Below are 13,297 nucleotides of genomic sequence, written 5' to 3'. Positions count from 1 at the left end.
AGAATGGCTGACTCAACTTCAAAGAAGCAGAAAGAAACTCCACATCTGCTTCCCACCTCCCCCTGCATCCACCTGAGTGAGCAGTCCTCAGAGCAGCAGTGCTGCATCATTACCCAGCAGGCCACAATTACAGAGCCTTCCACCTCACCTGCCTCCTTAGAAACTTGGGTCTGCCCACCTGCTCAAGGCAGTGAGCAGTTCTGGGTGACACTGACTTATGACCATAAGAGATTACCCCCACTTTAGATGGGCTCCTGTTTCCACATCTATTCTCTAACTTGGGACCTCAAATTTACCCCACTTTGAAAGAGGACATTCCTCCCCCTCTTAAAAGCAAGTTCCTTCCCATCCACTCCCCCTCCCCATTCCCCCCATGGCAGTCATTTTGCTTCTGGTGATGACCACCACCAGATTCAGACCTCTGATCCGCACCCCCCGCCCCCAGCTCTGGCCCCTGGGAGTGCACTTCCCTGCTCAGAATGGACGTCACAGTCAGCCATTCCATAAATACTCTTGATGCTGTGTCCACCTCTGTGGAACCTTAATCCTAGGGAACTCCAACTGGAGGAACCGTTGATTTTGCTGAGACTCGAAATGTCAAGATGAATTCCTAAAAACTCCCTCTCCTTAAGTCATGTCACTTTTTACATGCTACTACCTGGATGAACCTCGAAAATATTATGCTAAATGAAACAGGCCAGATACAAAAGGTTACATATGTTGTATAATTCTACTTATATGAAATATGCAGAACAGGCAAATGCATCAAGATAGAAAGATTAGTGGTGGCCTAGAGGCTGTGGGGGCAGGGAGAAAAGAGTGACCGCTAATGGGCCCAGGGTCTCCTTAGGGGGCGACAACAATGTTCTGGAATTAGAAGTGATGGGAGCACAACATTGTGGTTGAACTAAACGCCACCGAATTGTCCACTTTAAAATGGGTAATACTATGTGGTTTTCACTTCAAAAAAAAATTCAAATGCTTAAAAAAAAAAAAAAAATCATTCTTTTCCCTTCAAATTCATAAAAAGTGGCTTTCCATCTTCCCACCTGCACTCTGGATCCTTTCCTGCCTCTTTCAAGAATTTATTTAACTCCGATTTCCTTTTACCTTCAATTTCCTCTGTCTATAAGATTCTTTTTTCTGCTGACAAATCTGTTCAAGTCTCCCCAACCTAAAAATCCTTCCCTTAACCTTGTTTTCCTCTTAAATCTCATCTAGAAGCAACTCAAAATCTCATAAAAAGCAGCCAGTATCAACAGCCTCCATTTCTTCAGCTCCAGCATTCCCTCTAGAGTTCCCTCCCCAGTGATAAGGCAGTCTACAGACAGTGAAATCTACCTGCTACAACACTTCTAAAACTGACAAAATACACCCAAAAACTTCTAAAAATGAATGGAAGAGACTGCAAGAAACGGAGGTCAAGAAAGAGCCAGGCATGAGTCATTAAAAAGATGCTGCCAGACACCCTTGGAGCTGCACTGCCCAATAAGAGGGACATGAGCCCCATGTAGCTATTTAAAAGTAAATTAATTAAACTAAAAACTCAGCTCCTCAGTTGCACTAGTGATATTTCAAGTGCTGAATAACTGCCTGTGGCTGCTACTGACTATTATATTGGACAGTGCAAAATATACCTCCTGGAAAAATCTTGGTATGTAGAAATAGTGCTGTTCACTATGTACCTGATGTAGAGATCACAGAACCAGAGGCTATGAACGTTGTGAAAGAATCCTCTAGAGTAAAATCAAGGAGAGGTGCATGCAGTGCTTGCTAAACCCCAACTAGAGTTCTACGTCATCAGACATTACAAAAAAAAAGGTCAGAAGAACCTTTCTTTAACACATGAAATTACAAAGGTTAAATGGAGTAAACAGAACAAGATGGAGAAGTGGGACAGGATGCAACAAATTTTTATTAAAGCAAAAGCATTGTCCAAAATCAACAGTTAAAGAAAAAGTCAAATAGGCAAATAATATCAAATAGGCATGAACAAAAAAATAAATCGGCTATTTTAAAAACTATTCCAAAAAACAGTCAATTTAAAGGCCCAAATATTAATGTATAAATAGCAAACAGAATGGGACAAATAAAAAAATAAAATGAACATCTAAAAAGCTATTTATGCTATTGAGACCTTAGTCTCTTAATTTAGTCCTTTCTGCTTTGGATTTTAAAAAAACTGACCACTACAGTCTTCCATGAGCATCCACACAAGCAACCAGTATTGTTAGAGGGCATGGATTTACTTTTAAATATTATCCTAAATAGGGTACCCCACACATTTATTTGATAAAATGACCTAAACAAGCCTACCTAATGATGTTCAAATATGAAGGTGATATTCAGGAGGTAATAGCTGCTGAAATAAGAAAAGAAAAAAAAAAAAAAGATGTTTTCGTAGCTAAGTAGAAAGGCAGTCCTTATTTTAAAATTAAATAAATAGGATCTGATTAGAACAGGTTTCTCAAAGTATAGGCCAGACACCCCTGAGGGTCCTTGGGCCCTTTTTCAGGGGTTCCACAGGACCCAAACTATTTGTGCTATATTATTAAGAGATTATGTGTTTAATCTCATCTCTCTCATCATTGTAAAGTGTCTTAGAGACTGCATGATGTGTGATATACCAAAACATTGAATGCAGAAGCAGATTAAAGAACCCAGATGCATAATATGTTGGTAAAAATGTCAAAATAATGCCTACTTGCACTAATTTTTTTGTTTTGGAAAATATAGGTTATTTATGTTATCATGTAATGGACTCATTATTATTTTTAGATGTATTACCATTTAAATTATTTAAAAATAATTTAAAAATAATTTCTAATAGAGTAAATACCAAGATATAACCCACATAAATGAAAGTTCTTAATTTTTAAAAGTTGTAGGTCCTAAGACCAAAAGTTTTGAGAACTGATGTATTAACAATTGTGTATAGAATCTTTCCCTCTCTACAAGGTTTTACTACTAAAAAGATATTATAAATTTAGCTTCCCAATTTAACAGTGAATATCCCAAATATACTTCAAAGAGAATGTCTTTATACTTTAGTGGGAGTTAAATTTCACTTGGAGTACAGAGTTTAAAAACTGCACCCTCAAATACTTGAAGCTCGTTTAAATGTAGTCATTCTGAAAGCAAGCTAACGATAATGAATGAAACATAATAAATATATTTTAAAGTACCCCATGAGATTAGAGGCTCTTAACTATAGGAAACAAACTAAGGGTTGCTGGAGGGGAGGTTGGAGGGGGTTGGGTAACTGGGAGATGGACATTAAGGAGGGCACATCATGTAGTGAGCACTGGGTGTTATATAAGGCTGATGAATCACTGACCTCTACCTCTGAAACCAATAATACGCTATATGTTAATTAATTAAATTTAAATTAAAAAAAAAATAAAGTACCCCATGAGATAATTAAGTTCTTACTGATTCCTCACCAGCTCATCAAGTTATATATAGTATGGTATGATGAGAAACTCAACACCAATCAGACAGGATGAGCTGATTTTCACATTACTATGTGGGCATAAAAACTCTGAAAGTTTCTTTAGTCAAAGAATGATACTGACTCCCCCTCCAAATGAGGCTACTCCTCGTGGACACTCTAACTCACCAAAAATTAAAATTTAAAGTCACAAATAACAAGAGCTGCAAGTTTCCTGTGGCTCAATCACATTAGGCAGCTCTGCAAGGAGAATATGTCCATTCATCAACCACGACACAAAAGCTGAAGTACTTATATATTCTTTTTATAGGAAGAGAAAAGGCTAGCTTAGAATGAAAGTCAAAAATTCATTTTCCTGACTTCAATTTGCCACAACAAAACACCTTGTAAAAAACCACACTTTCCATTTGTCTGCTGTCACTTCAGTTGTCAATTTTCACCAGGTCCTCGTTAGACTCATTTTGCAATTCAGTTCAAGTTAGCATCATGCAGGTTTTTCAAAACTTCAAAATGCAGCCTCCTCAGACAGAAAGCTTCCCCCCCGACAGGCTGCAGCATGGTCACTATCTACTCCCAGCATCACCAGCTGGGCTGTGTGCTCACCTCCTTTCTTCCTCTAAATGAGGTGTCAGGTGCAGGTATGGCCCTGACATTGTACAGAAATATTCTAATTACCAGAAGGAAAGCAGAGTCCCAGCTTAAGGAAGAAAAAGCAGGTCAGCAGAGAGAGATAAAGAATGGATACAAACAAAAGAGGGAGAAAACTGCATGACACTCCCTTCTCCTCCAAAATAAGAATCTAAGAGTGACATTTCACCTCTCCAAGCATGACTTCTTTCACTGTTTGAAGCGTATTTGTTTGGAACAGAGCAGTGTCAATGAGAGAACAAATCTTGTGTGAAGCTTAACACTTACTTGCTCAAAGGTATATTACCTACTCCCATCTGTTAGGAAGAAACTCCATACTTTTCATCCAGAGCTCAGAGCATTCACCTTTAGGTCATAGCCACAGAGCAGGTATTTTTGTAAGTTTCTCTCCACAAAATGTTTCCTCTATTTGCTTTCTTAGTTTGGACAATGTTACAGAGATGCCTATAAGCCAAGCAGACTTGTTTCACTAAGGGAAACAAGAATTCAATTCAAAGAAAAAGTTGACTTGTTAATGGGCACCGAACGAGACCAACACTTTCTCCTTCCTCTCCTTTTCAACAGGGCTTCAAACCATCTTGCACTCGGTTTCCGCTTTCTGGATGTTTGGGGGGGCTTTGTCTTATAGGGATACCGATTAATGTAAATGACAACCTACAATTTAGGACACATAAATCTTAATCAAAGGGCAAAGGGAAGGGAGAACAGAAAGTTTAGTTGGTCTAGCCAGAATGAATGAGATTTGTTTCACTCTTATGTCCTTTTTTGAAACTTTTTTTTTCTTTTTTAGATTTTATCTATTTATTTGACACACAGAGAGAGAGAGCACAAGCAGGGCGAACAACTGAGGCAGGGAGAAGCGGACTCCCTGCTGAGCAGGGAGCCCAACACAGGGCCCATCCCAGGACCCCTGGATCATGACCTGAGCCAAAGGCAGACCCCTAACCGACTGGCAACCGAGGCACCCTGTATTTCCTTTTCTGAAGAATTAAATATAAGTAATTCAATGAAATCAAAGTGATTTCATGTGTGGTTTATGGAAGTCATTATTAGTCATACCTCCTATCTTCAGAGGCTTTAAAAAAATTTAATTATATTTAGTACAGTCTTTACTGAAACATCTTCCTTTTCTTCTTTTAAGCTCCAATTACATGGTGCAAATGCCACCAAGTAAAGGGCAGTGATCAAACAAATAAAACAGCATCAACAGGCAGTTGATGGGAAGGGAAGGCAATGTGGTGCACAGAAAAAAAATCTGTCATCTCAATACGTTCTACACAGTTGCCCTGAAATGGTTTCTCTCTCATTTCTCAGGAAACAGGCTGTAATTTCAATCACTACAACCAAGCTCATTACGAAGAACAAAGGAATTTGGAAACCAAGAACTTTCAGGATGTAACCACGCCTAAAATAGGTGTATACATAGTTCAACAGCAAATTGATACTTCTAAAACAGCTATGGAAGTGATACAGCAAGGAGCATCCACGTCTCTTTGTCCAGCACAAGCCAAGCTTTGCTTAGGGCTCCATCCTACCTGACTCAGTAAGGGAGATCTCACAGTTTCAGGACCTGGAAATAGGACCCCAAGTGACCAGCACGGTGACAGACCAACCTGAACCAGAGAGGCTTCTGGGAAGGTGACCTGCAGCACAGAACATCAAATATGCAAGACAGGGTCACAGAAGTATGTTATTTTTATTTTACTTAAATGTATTGGTTATTTATTTAGTATTAATTGTATTTATTAAAAAGTTTAAGGGTATATAGAATCCGAATGGCAGCAGAAATAATTTTGGTAAAGCACTAGGAAAAACTTAATTTTAAGGAATATAACGTAACTGGATTTTTTACAAGGGTTGCTGAGTCTCTACGCTGGAGAAATTTAAAGAAACAGTACAGATAAAAATCATGACCAGTGACACCCAATCCTGCATCCCAATCCTAGACATCGAGGGCCAGTTTGCATCTGCTCTCTCTCCACCTCCACACATGTGAAGCTCCTGAACCTCAAACTCAGTAAGCCAGAAACTGAATTCATCATACTTCTCTTACAATCTTCTCTTCCTTCTGATCCCCATATTTCTGTTACCAGCTCTATAACCTTCCCTGGAGTCCAGCCCCGAGAAAGTACACTCCATCCCTCACCCATCCTGGATACCTGGCCACCCAGGCCTCTGGTCTTGTATAAGTTCTGCAATTTCAGCCTCCCCTCCCCCAACCCCCTCCCCCTCCAGGCTCACCCCATCACTTCTCTACCTGCAGAACTTCCTCCTAGCCAATCCCTGTAACAAATGGATCTGTCCCACTGATCCCTCTTAAAGCACAGCTCTCCTTCACTAGGCAAACAAATACCATTGTTTTAGTTTTCCATGGCTACTGTAACAAACAGCCACAAACTAAAGAGCTTAAAACAAAACAAACTTCTCTTACATTTCAGGAGATCAGGAGTCTCAGATGAGTCTCAGACTAAAATCAAAGATGGCAGCAGGACTGCGCTACTTTCCGGAGGCTCTACAGGAGAATCATCCTTCCTGCTTTCATTTGTTTCAAGGTCCCTTCAACCATCTTCAAAGCAAGCAACACTGGACCAAGTCTCCTTGTACCACCACTGTTCTAGTTCTCTTCTCCTCGCTCTTCCACAATTTAGGACACCTGTAATTACACTGATTTCACCTGGATAATTTGGGATACTCTCCTATTTCAGTTAGCTGATCAACAACCTTAATTCCATCTGCAACCTTAATTCCCCTTTCCCTGTAACCTAACATCTTCACAGGTGCTGGGAATTAGGACACAGCCATCTTTGGGGTGCTGCTATTCTGCTGACCACAACCACCTGATACAATGCACCAAGAGGCAAAAGTTAAAAAAAAAAAATGCAGAATTTGCTGTCAAGAAAATCACACTAAGTCCTTTGATACCAAGTGTTAATTGGCTCCCTGTTGTTTAAAGAATTAAGTCTAATCCACTTAGTCTTACATTAAAGGCTTCCATGATTTCAAAATACTTCTGCAGCATTATCTTCTACTACTTCCTTGTAGTACCCTACACTGGACTCAAACTACAGAACTCAGGAGCACCAAACACACCTGGGATTCTCCACAGTCTCATGTAATTTGCTCTATCCAGAGGCCCTCTCCATTCTCCTGTGCAAATTATTCTCATTTCTTAAGACCCAGATCCAAAGCCTCTTAGCTTCTCTTTATCTCTGCCTTCTCAGAAGCCCACAAGCCCTGTTCTGCCAAATTGGCAGATCCATCAGTGACAAAGGAGAACAAGTTTAGGCAGAGGTAGTCTTGGGTGCTGTTCTACAGCTAGCTGGGTGACTTTGGGCAAGCTATTTCAATTTTCAACCTCACTTTCAACATTCGTCAAGTGAAAAGGCAGGCCAAGTTATTTCTAAATTCTTTCCCTTTTTTTTTTTTTTTTTTAAGATTTATTTATTTAGAGAGGGGGAGAGAGAGAGAGAGAATGTGTGGGGAGGGGCAGAATCTTTTGAGCAGACTCCGGCTATGCTTGGAGCCTGCCCCGGGGCTCGATCCCATGACTCATGAGATCATGACCTGAACTGAAACTGGGAGCCGGATGCTCATCCAAATGAGCCACTCAGGTGCCCCTCTTTCCCAGTTCTTAAGCTCCATGAAATTGACAGGACTTGTACCCACTTCTCCCCATCCCCAAAGCCACTGTTCTGGTCATCTAGACTGGATGAATGCACTCCCTCCCGATGGATCATCTCTGCCTCCAGTCTGGTACTGCTCCTCACCCCCCAAAAGCATCTTTCTGGTTACTCACCTCCTCACAACCAGTTAAAAGCTTGCAGGAAAATGTCCAAACTCCTCAGTGTGGCCCCCCCAGGGCCCACGTGATCAGGCCTCTGCGTCCTCATCTGGTTTTCCTCACTGACTTTTTCAGTTCCTCACATGCTCCTCCATCCCCCAGCCCCTCTCTCAGAGCCTCTGCTAGAATACTCTGCCTATTTCCTCTTTCCACCAGACAGATTCCTGCTTATTCTCCAGGCAACCTTTCCTGATCCTCCCCATATGAATTAGGTGTCCTTCCTGTTCTCATGGCACCCTGCACTCAACTTATAATTCCCATCACTGTAGTATTGACACCTATTCACTTGTCAGTATCCTCCCCCTGAATCTAAATTCCACGTGGGCAGGACTGTCAAACTCATCTACCACCTGTGGTATAGATTGGGGGTTATTGCCTAACTTCTGTATAGAGTAGCAGGACTTCTAGCTGCTTATGGCCAGAATCAACTGAGACTTTTCCAGCTTCTCTTGCAGCTAATGTAGTCACATGTTTAAGTTCTGGCCAAGGAGACAAGCAAAATTATCTAGGGGCAGTTTCTGGGAACCTACCCTAAGAGAAGGCATGGATGACCCTTCTGCCCCTTCTTTGTCCCTTCAGCCTGCTGGCTGGAAGATGGGGCTATCACACTCTAAGCCTGCTGCACAGTGAACTAGCAGTGAGCCTATGGATGGTTAAACCAGTCCTGGACCACCTCTGCAACCTTTTATGGGAGATATAAACTTCTACCTTATTTTGAGATCCCCCTGCGGAAGCCACTATTGTTTTAAAATCTCCATCACTTACAGCCAAACCTTACTGTAAAAGACATGGCCATTTCACAGTACCAAAAATTATGTTGACTCAAGTACACACCTCACCTCTTCCGCTGGATTATAATCTCTTTGCCAGTGGGTGTACGGTCATGTGTCACGGCAGGATCTATACTCCTTAGCAGAGGGTAGCACACAAAATTCCTCAATGGTGAGGGAGTGTGAATGACAATGAATTAATGATCGTGTGGCTACTGACACAGACAGGCTTTGTCCAACCTATACAGTCTACTTCAACCTGGAATCAACGTTGTGGCCAACCAAAATAAGGTTAAAAAAGTGTGTCAGCTTCCATCACTATTTTATCATGAAATAGCTGTATGTCAAGATACCAGAGTTTACTCTATTCCTTCCCTGGGCACAGTGCCACAGGTGTGGTCTCTCACTGGCATATTCTACATGAACGCTTGGAACACATGAAACACAGACTGCCAATTGCAAATAATCGCACGTGTCACCTTTGCTCCTGGCTAAGTGGGAGGTCCGGCAATTTGTACGGTCTGAGGGTTACTGCTGCTCTTCTCCCTCAGCTAGGAGTAGGAAATGGTAACCCTACAGGCAGGGAAGCCAGCTCTCCACAGTCCCCTGCTAGGTGGGCTCCTCATTCCTGAAATATTATGCATTCTCAGGCTATCAAGGTACACTCATCTCCACACAGCCATTAGCACAGATTACTGAACTGATACTGGAAAGCTACATCTTTAGAGACACAGTCATGCAAATAATTGCTAGACAGCTACCACCTGCCTGATGGTCTATACGTACCGAGGACACAGAGATAAACGTGCCAGGCACTGAGCAAAGAGAAAAGGAAAAGCCATTCTTACATTAAGAATGAGGAAACTGAGGCACACAAAGGTTAGGTATTAGAACTAAGGTTAAACAAGCAGGAAGGGGTGGGAACATCTGATTCAATCAAAAGGATCACAGGCTCTAGGGTGTGAGGATTTGACTCACGAAGAACAGGGCTTTTTCTGCTACTAAATTCACTTTACTTTTGTGTTTATTGTTTTTGCTGGGGAGCACCTGGTGAGGAGGCATTCAAATACAGCCTGTGCAGAGTAGAGATGGGGACAGACGGGCACATTTGGAGAAATGGAAGTCTGTGGTGCGTTGAGTGAGGAGTGCACACAGGAAAGTGGCAGGAAATGAAGCTGGATCAAGAACGGCCCCGGAGAGAGAGAAAATGAAGCTTTTAGGATGGAGTGAAAGATCCTGTTAACATGTCAGGATAACACTGTGACAAGAGAGTAGGGACCAGACCACAGGGGAGACAGGAAGGAGACAGGGAGAAACTACAGTTGTCCAGTTAGGAACCGAAGTGCTGCAAGGTTTGGACGATGGGAGGGGAAGGGGCCGCAGAGAGGGACAGAGAGGAGCCTGAAAGGACAATACTTGGTGACTGACAGCTAGAGTGGGGGAAGGAAGGACATGGCTGATGAGAGAGAAGGACCCAGACACCACTGCCAGCTCGAAGGCTTGGGCAAACTGGTGGATGGTGGTGCTCCTGACCAAGCTGGCTAACAGGGCAGAGAGGTTTGGAGGGCATCCAGGTGAACCTAGCTGATGAGAAGTGGAGTCTGAAGCTCAGAAGAGGTGGATTAGAAAGAAATGAGATGGAAATTGGGTGGACAGTCAAACCTATGGCCACGTATATCACCCACTGAGATTGGTCTTCCAACAATACTTTGCAATTACTCACCTAAATCTTGAATTTTGGGAAGCCCTTTAAAATATGCCAGTCCCATTTCTCAAAATGATGATAAACTCAAGCATGAAGCTCTGTACGAAGGCTCAGTGAAAAGCACCCCTCTCACTGTGTACTGCATTCATAGCCGTTATCCTTTGGGGTCACTGAGCCTATTGCAAACCTACCACTCCTTGCCAAGTAAACAAAAAGGAGCTGCCCTGAAGAGGAAGCAAGCATAGTATTTATAGCATTCTCCTTGGGACATGGAAGTCCTGAGATACTGTGTTTAAGGGGCTCTTTGGAGAAGCTCTGACCTGTTTCACAGGGCAACCACTGTCTCCTCTGCAAGCATGCTTCAAGAAAATCAATGGCCAAAGTCCATCATGGACATCCAGATCTTTTGCATGCCTCCAATGGCTGTCTTAAAGACTAAGCTTAAAGCGTCTACGAAATGCTTCATATTCCTAAACATCTAAGTCAGACTGCCAATTGCAAATAGCTGGGAGATAAACATTTAAGGGGCTTTTAAGCTTTTCTGCTACAGGCAGCTACTTATAATTCTTATCTGATTGCAGTCTCTTAACTGATGTGATTACTTGAATATTCAAAATAAATTATCATGTTCTTCAAGCTAATTCATATGAATACACAAAAGCAGCATCATAGCCTTGGTTGAAATTAAAAGAGGGTGGAAAAATATAATTTACAAAGATAGGTTATGCAACCCCCAGGAGAAGTCTTGAAGGATTTAAATTCGAGCCTGTGTAACATAAGTAAGGCACGTGACATGAAAACACATTTCTTTGTTTAAACTGAATCCAAACACCCACATTTTACAAATGTTACTTGGGTATGGAGGTGAATGAGGAGAGGGAGAGGCAGAGTTCAAATGTGTTAAAACACACACACACACACACACACACACACACAGTTTGGGGCGCCTGGGTGGCTCAGTGGGTTAAGCGTCTGCCTTCGGCTCAGGTCATGATCTCAGGATTCTGAGACCGAGCCCCGTGTGAGCTCCCTGCTCAATGAAGAGTCGGCTTGTCCCTCTCCTTCTGCTCCTCCCCCTGCTTGTGCTCACTCTAATTAAAAAAAAAAAAAAAAAAAAATCTAAAAAAAGAAAAGTTTGTCACAATGTGGCACTTTTAAAAGCAAACACAATGTAGTAATCATTTATTCATCTCTTCTACAGAGTGTGTCCAAAGCCAAGAGTTACCACCTGGTCACAGTCCATGTTAATATGTAGGCCACTCTGAATTTTGTGATTCTCTTGTTTTAGGAATTGTGGTACCCATAACCATCATAATGTTGTTAGATCTACTGACCCACACCCAGAAAGAAAATGAAAAGTTCTAAGAGAGTCTAATAATCCCAAGAGAACTAAGGGTGGTGATAAACGTGTCTATCTTGAGCCTGAACAGGTGGCCCTTAACGGGCCCTGTGTCAGAATGACCTACTAGATGTTTTCAAACTGCACATGACTTACACCTCAGTCCAAGGGAAATCAGACAAGCTGGAGACAGAGGCTCCCTAGAGGATTTGGGTGCCCTTCCCTCCCAGCCCACACCTCTCAGGTCTTATACACCTTGTAAATCAAACCAGCTGCAGCTGAGGCCAGGTAAGGAAACTGATGCTGGATGCCCATGGCCAGTCACACCAGTCCAGCCTACTGGCACCTGAGCTTTTGAGCATGGATTTTTTACACCAATGATTCTAGAGCTCTTCCAGAGCTACACAGTACCTGTGCTTCTGATTACCTGATTGCAGAATTCTGAAAAAAGGACTCGGAGAAGAAACAAAAGGTTACCCTTTCAAGACTGATGATAAATGTTAAGAATTAGCTTTCTTTGTCTAAACCTTTGTTTAGTTATTGTCAAAAGTTCTATATTGGTTATACTGTCAACCTCTCAGAATGTAATGATGAATAAGAAACTCAACTTTGGGGGCGCCTGGGTGGCTCAGTCGGTTAAGCGTCTGCCTTCGGCTCAGGTCATGATCCTGGGGTCCTGGGATCGAGCCCCGCATCGGGCTCCTTGCTCTACGGGAAGCCTGCTTCTCCCTCTCCCTCTGCTGTTCCCCCTGCTTGTGTTCCCTCTCTCTCTCTCTCTGTCAAATAAATAAATAAAATCTTTAAAAAAAAAAAAAAAAAGAAACTCAACTTTGTTTCCTCTAGCTCTCTGTCTAGAGCTGCAAATGCAAAGATGCCTGCCTGGTCTCAGAGGCTTCCTGTGGCAGGATGGCTGAGAGCGGACTATAGCCAGACTGCCTGGATTCGAAACCTGGTTCTGCCAGCTAGTGGCTGTGCAGCCTTGCACAGGTCACTTCACCTTTCTTAGTTTCCACATCTGTAAAATTGGGGTACCTACCTTCTGGGGTTTTGTGAGGCCAAAATAAGTATCGGTAGAGCACTTTAGAAAAGTGCCTAGCATGTGCTATTGAACAGCTATATTCAGCACCCACAGAATAGGCTCATTCTTTTTATAAGTTGCAAAGTACTCCATTGCCCAGCTGTAATTTATTCTTCTGAAGGACATTTGTATCTTACAATTGTATCTTACAATCTTTTGTTATTGTATCTTACAATTGTATCTTACAATCTTTCGTTATTACAAACAGTGCTTCAATGGACATCCTATACAACAGAGAGATCTTTTTACCATGATCATCAAATGCAGTCCCCTACTTAACTTTCATGTTTAATACTGACGGTTTGAACACCCTTCCAAAGTAGGCACAGGTATTACCACCTCCAAGTTCTACCCAGTCATAAGGGGCAGAGTTGGAACTCCATCCAGATGTGTGGCTGCTAACCTGAAAGGCAGCTGCTTTAATTCACTTCCCACAACTTTGCTTACTTAAAACAAAACAAAACA

The 13,297-nt window shown here is 42.2% G+C and overlaps 1 protein-coding gene across 1 annotated transcript in view; it reads right to left on the bottom strand.

The window, feature by feature from the left end:
• Window positions 1–13,297, bottom strand: part of ELOVL5 (ELOVL fatty acid elongase 5) — an 84,712-nt gene that overhangs the window by 65,477 nt on the left and 5,938 nt on the right. The window contains exon 2 of the mRNA XM_044917729.1: window positions 5,713–5,742. The gene's annotated coding sequence lies outside the window, so the exon portion shown is untranslated. The remainder of the gene's footprint in view (window positions 1–5,712; window positions 5,743–13,297) is intronic.

This window comes from Neomonachus schauinslandi, chromosome 8, assembly GCF_002201575.2.
Source record: "Neomonachus schauinslandi chromosome 8, ASM220157v2, whole genome shotgun sequence".
Taxonomy (NCBI): Eukaryota; Metazoa; Chordata; class Mammalia; order Carnivora; family Phocidae; genus Neomonachus; species Neomonachus schauinslandi.
The sequence above is the reverse complement of the archived record's forward strand: the minus strand, read 5'-3'. Positions and strand labels throughout refer to the sequence as shown.